Here is a 5,385-nt window from a genome sequence, read left to right on the forward strand (position 1 = left end):
TATTCTAACAGATAAGTGTCAAACTCTTAGCCCTTGAGAATTGCCCTCCAGGCTCAGCACCCCACTTCTGCTGGCCTGTCTGTCCCCCTGGGCTCCTGGAGACATTCTCCTCCCGTGCTACGTCCCAGAGGCATGCTCCCTGTCTCTGCAGCTGCCCTAGGGAGCTCCTCTAAGCCTGGCTCACACCTCTTCCAGCCTCTGCTTCCCCTGGCTTAGCTCAGGCAAAGATGCTTTGCATCTCAGATGGATGTTCTAAATAGTGGAGCATGTAGCCACCTCCTCAACGGGGTTGTCACCTCGACAAAGTTCTCATCAAGCTTCGATCCCTCCAGTGCCTACCACCCAGCAACAGTAGGTGCTTAGTAATCATAGGCTGAGTTTAATTGGACCGAGCACAGCCATCTCAGCCCCTGGGGATCCCACCATAGCACGCGCCTGGCCCTACCCTCTTACTAACGTTTCTTAACTCCATTAAAACGTGTCTGGCAAAAACACAGCATCCACAGGAGAGCATATCAGGGGCCAGACAATCACACTGACCCCAGAACTCCTGCTGCCTGTGCAGTCACGGGTGCCCAGGGCTCTGCAGGTCTCTCTGGTCCTTGTCCTGCCCTCTCATCACCTGCATGGCCTGGCCTTGCAGAAGACAGGTGAGCTGGTGCTTATGGGAAACCAGGCCCGACAAGCTTCCAGGCATCGCTCCCCACCTGCAAACCGGTGCATTTACTCAGACACCTGTAGGAAGCGAGCGAGCGGCAGCCTGTGCACGGATGGGAGGGGTGGAGGTATTCCAGCGTGCTCAGCTTGGCGTGCCCCGTTGCCTGAATGTGGCGCCGCCTCAGTATGCAAGAGCTTCCAGTTCAGGGCGCTGGGCTTCTTCCCAGAAAGCAGCCTGCCTCCGGCCTTCTCCAGGCCTAGTGGACCTGCTTTCTGGGAGCCCCACGCCCCAACTCCCCTCTTCCCCAGGACCATGGCCTTGTCACGCTGTCTTGGCCATTTTGAACGCCCTGTCTGCCACCAGGCCGTCAAGGGCGCGGACAAGTTCGTGCTGTTTGCTGTTGTACTTGGGGTCCAACACAGTTCCTGGTACATAGTATTTCAATAAATGTTTCTCGAATGAATGAATGAATGATGAGTCGGAGGACTGGCTCTGGTCTTGCAGACGTGGTCCTCACGTGACCTCGGAGAGTTACCCTAAGCCGCTCAGTTTCTTTCTGATCTGGAGTTTCCCAGTCAATTCAAGCTCGGTTTCGCTTTCTTTGCTCAGAGAAAACGAAGTCCAGCTGCTACAATCCGCGGGCAGGAGAGGCGGGGGCGGAGCCCGGAGGAGGAGGGGGCGGTACCGGGTGGGGGTGGAGTGCGTTGGAGCGGAGGACGCCGCGTGAGGAGGAGGGGGCGGAGTCCAGAGCAAGGGGTGGTGCCTAGGGGGAGGGGCGGCGTGAGGGCTCCGCCCCCGGGCCGGCCAAGTTGTCGCGCCCGTACGCGGTAGGGGTCGCTGCGCAGCTACCTGGACGTTGCATCAGGCCCGGACGCAGGTCTTCCGGAGCCCGTTGGCACGCGGCGCTGCGGGGTAACCCGGAACCCCCGGGGTAATGCTCCCGTGTCTGACGCTACCACGCCGCAGAGCAGCGCTCCGCGGCCGAGCGCCCCATCAGTCCCGCCTGAAGCGCCAGTGTCTGGCGTCACTGCCGCGTTTTGTTTTCTCTTCTGTGCTGGTGACATAGACCCGGCTTCTCAAAGGCTGGTTCCAGGGCGAGCAGTGTTGGCTTCACCCTTGGAGCTTGTTAGGAACACAGGGTCCGTCACTCTGCTGGAGCTGAGTGGCCCCGGGACCAGGGCCACTGGTGGCCCCGGGACCAGGCTTAGTGTACATGGGGCCATTCAAAAGATGAAAAATCATTTTTTCCTGGATAAGTGTCAGCTGTCTGTCTGGCATTCGTCTGGTGATCAACACTCGGTGAAAGTTTGCTTTAACGATGAAGGAGGCAACAGCACGTGTTCCCTGCCTTCCCAGGACCTCTCCCAGGGGGTAACAGGAAGTGGCCCAGGCTGCTCATTCCTCCTCTGCCTGCAGCTAAGCTCCGTGTTTCATGGAATAGAAAGTGGAGGGAGCCCAACACAGTATCTCTGTGTTAAAACTGTCATCTCTTGGTTATGGAGCATCTGTGGAGTGACCATGTCAGGTACTGGGCTAATTTCTCTACACATATGATCTCTAATATTGCAAAAATACATCAAATAGTAAATGGAGCTCAGAGAGATGGACTTGATCTCGGGTGGCCTCAGCCTGCCATGGCTTGAAGCAGGATTTTGGTTCCCTGGCCAGAGACTGAAGTCAGGCCGTGACAGTGAGACCCCTGAATCCTAGCCACTAGACCACCACAAGGGCCAGTGGCCAGTGATAAGGCCCCTGGACCGTTGGCTTTGTAGAAATAAATTTCCACAAAGAGGTGGAAAGTAGTGAAACAAGAAAAGTGTTTATTAGGAGGAAAAAGAGTACGTGTGAATAGGCACACACTTGCGGGCTCAGAGAGAGAGTTGCGCCCTAGTGCCAGTTTGAATCACTTACATGGGGCATTTCTTCCGGGTTTCCTCTGGCCAATCATCTTGCTTTGCCTGGCTCTGAGACCGTATTTGGTGTATCTCAGCGTCCTCCCTGTGTGCGCGTGCATCTCTTAGCCAAGATGGATTCTAGCAAAGAGGCCTATGGCTAGGATGGCATCACTACTTTGGGATGCCATCTCCCTCCCTTTTTGACCTCCGAGGAGCCTTCCTGTGCATGTGTAGTCAGGAAGTGTTACCGAGTCCAAGCTCGCTCTGCTCGCTGCACGCACGACAGGCCAATAAATTGGGAGACAAGATGCTGAGGCAAGGAATAGGAACTTTATTCGGAAAGCCGTCAGACCCAGAAGACGGTGGATTAGTGTCCGCAGAAAACCATCTTCCCGGAGGAGTCTGGATGCCAGTTTCTTTTATAGAACAGAGAGGGGGGGGAGGTGAGGAAGTAAAGTAAAAAGGCCTTAAGTCTTGCAAAACATCTCCTGTTTGGCCAGCCTCGGGGAGGGAATGTGTTAATTTCTTCTTTTCTGCAGCCATCCACAGGTGGACAGGTCAGGGTGTCTCCCTGTGAGCTGAACAAAGGCACTTTGGTTTAACATTCAGGCAGAGGGGCAGGGTTCCCTGAGGCAGGCCCTTATGTATGCCTATAGCTTTAGACAGAACAAAAGCAGTGGAAAGCAAAGGTCAAAGTAAAAGAAACAGATCCAACCTGGAGTCAGATTTTGTTCTTCTCTGTTGCATTATCACTGCACCAGTGATTGGAGAGAATATCCCTCCCCCAGCCCACCTCCACCCCAGTGTGGAATCTCAGGGGAAGGGAGGGGAGGGAGTGATAATGGAGCAGGTGGCTGTGGGGCTCCTGGGCACAAAAGCCTTTCTGTGTCCCCCATTTCTTGATTACAGGAAATAGGTTTCATTCAGCCTCCATGACCTTCCCTGAGTTCCAACTGGGCAGGTTCAAACAGATGCTAATCAGGGAAGGGAGGGGATGTGAGACAAGGGAGGAACAGTCAAGAGAAACAACAGTGCAGCCTTGGGGCAGGTCCTGGTTCCCACCAAGGGATACACACAACAATATCTTCGAGCTGTTTTGCAGGTACCGAGACCCCCACCAGATGGGAGAAGTTAACTGTGTGCTGCCCATAAGCATGGAGCCCCCAGACCTGTTGGAACCAGAAGGTTGGTGATGCCGATTCCCACTTACCACCAGCCAATCAGAAGAATGTCCACCAGCTGATCACGCCCACTTTGAACCATTACTATAAAACTTCTCACTGCCCCCTCCAGGTTGGGATACACAGTTTTGAGGGCATTAGCCCGCTGTGGCCCCCTTTGCCTGACAAAGCAATAAACCTGTTCTTTTCTGTTTCCCCCAAAACTCTGTCTTCAAAAATTAATTCAGTGTTGGGGTAGAGAAGCTGGATTCGGCTTCAGGAGGGATCGTGTTCAAGCACAGGCAGACCCCCAGACTTTGATCAAAGCAGATTTTTCACCTGTCGGAGCAGGTCTGCAGTGCCCAGAGGTGGAGGAGAAAGGAAGGTCCCACAGCTGAGGCATGCTGTGACAGACTTAATATGCACCCAGTCAATGGTCAGGCCATCTATGAAAACAGAAGTCTGAAAACGGAACAGGCTGAAGCAACCTGCCCAGGAAACCAATCAAGGAAGACAGCCTGCCTTAGGCCAATGAGTAGGAAGTCGGATAGCTATCTACCAACAATCCAGGAAGTCAAACAATAACTCCTGTAACAATTAGCCCCAAATGACCGGGTTTTTTTTTTACCAAACCAGGTCTGTTTGCAGCAGAGAAAGAGTTTATTCACAAGGCGGTCAAGCGTGGGGAAGGGAGTACAAGTCTCAGATCTGCCTCCCAGAAGGCGTGGAGGTTGAGATATTTAGAGTTGGGGAAAGGTGATTGGAGGTGGGGAAAAAGGTGAGGTAATCAGTGTCTTGTGCAGGCGCATCTGGGTTACATGTGTCGACTATGAAATTATTCAGAACCTAAAAGTCGAGCGTTATGTTTTATTCGGCGGGAAGTTTTAGAACTTCACGCCTAGGAGGCAGCATCTCAAGTAACCCTGAGAGAACTGCTCCAAGGAGGTGAGTGGGGAGCTAGGATATATAGGAATTTTGCAACAAAGGGCAGGTAGTAGGAACAAATGATTACTGTTAATAAAAGAAAACTAGATATCTCAAGTTAAGGAATTTAGTGCTTTTCTATGTATGGGAAGATGCAATCATTCCTTTGATTTGCACCTCAGCTATTTGGGGCCAGTATCCTGTGTTTTATATCCTGAGTTCCCTCAGGGCTCACCAGCTCACCACAGGCTGTGGCTGCAATTGCTGATGACTGTGACACCCTTTGTTTACTGACATGGCAGCAAATATTCCATTTATCACTGGTTTCTGCATATTCACAATGGAGGTGCATAACATGATGGAAGGATGGAGTTTTCCAGCCCTCTGGCCTCAAAAGGCCATACACTGGACACCTGCACAAGCCCAGGTTTAGAGTCAGTGGTCCCAACCAGCCTTAGCTGGCTCACACTGTACGGGACCTGAGCCAAGTTCCGGTAGAATAACTGGGCTATGTGTAGCTGGGAAGGTGTGCAATCAAAAAGAAAAAGAAAGAAAGAAAGGGAGGGAGGGAGGGAGAGAGGAAGGAAGGAACGAACAAAGGAAGGAAACTAAAGGCTGCTTAATTGGTGAAGGCAGTTTACAAGCTGAGGGGTTTTGACAAGCTACCCCCTATCTGTTGTTCTGCAAGGCAGGCTCAAGAATTCCTGTTAGTTAACAGTTTCTGTCAAATCTAGGGGGGCGTGGTTTC

The sequence above is a fragment of the Lipotes vexillifer genome, unplaced genomic scaffold, assembly GCF_000442215.2.
Source record: "Lipotes vexillifer unplaced genomic scaffold, Lipotes_vexillifer_v1.1 scaffold478, whole genome shotgun sequence".
NCBI classification, from domain to species: Eukaryota; Metazoa; Chordata; class Mammalia; order Artiodactyla; family Lipotidae; genus Lipotes; species Lipotes vexillifer.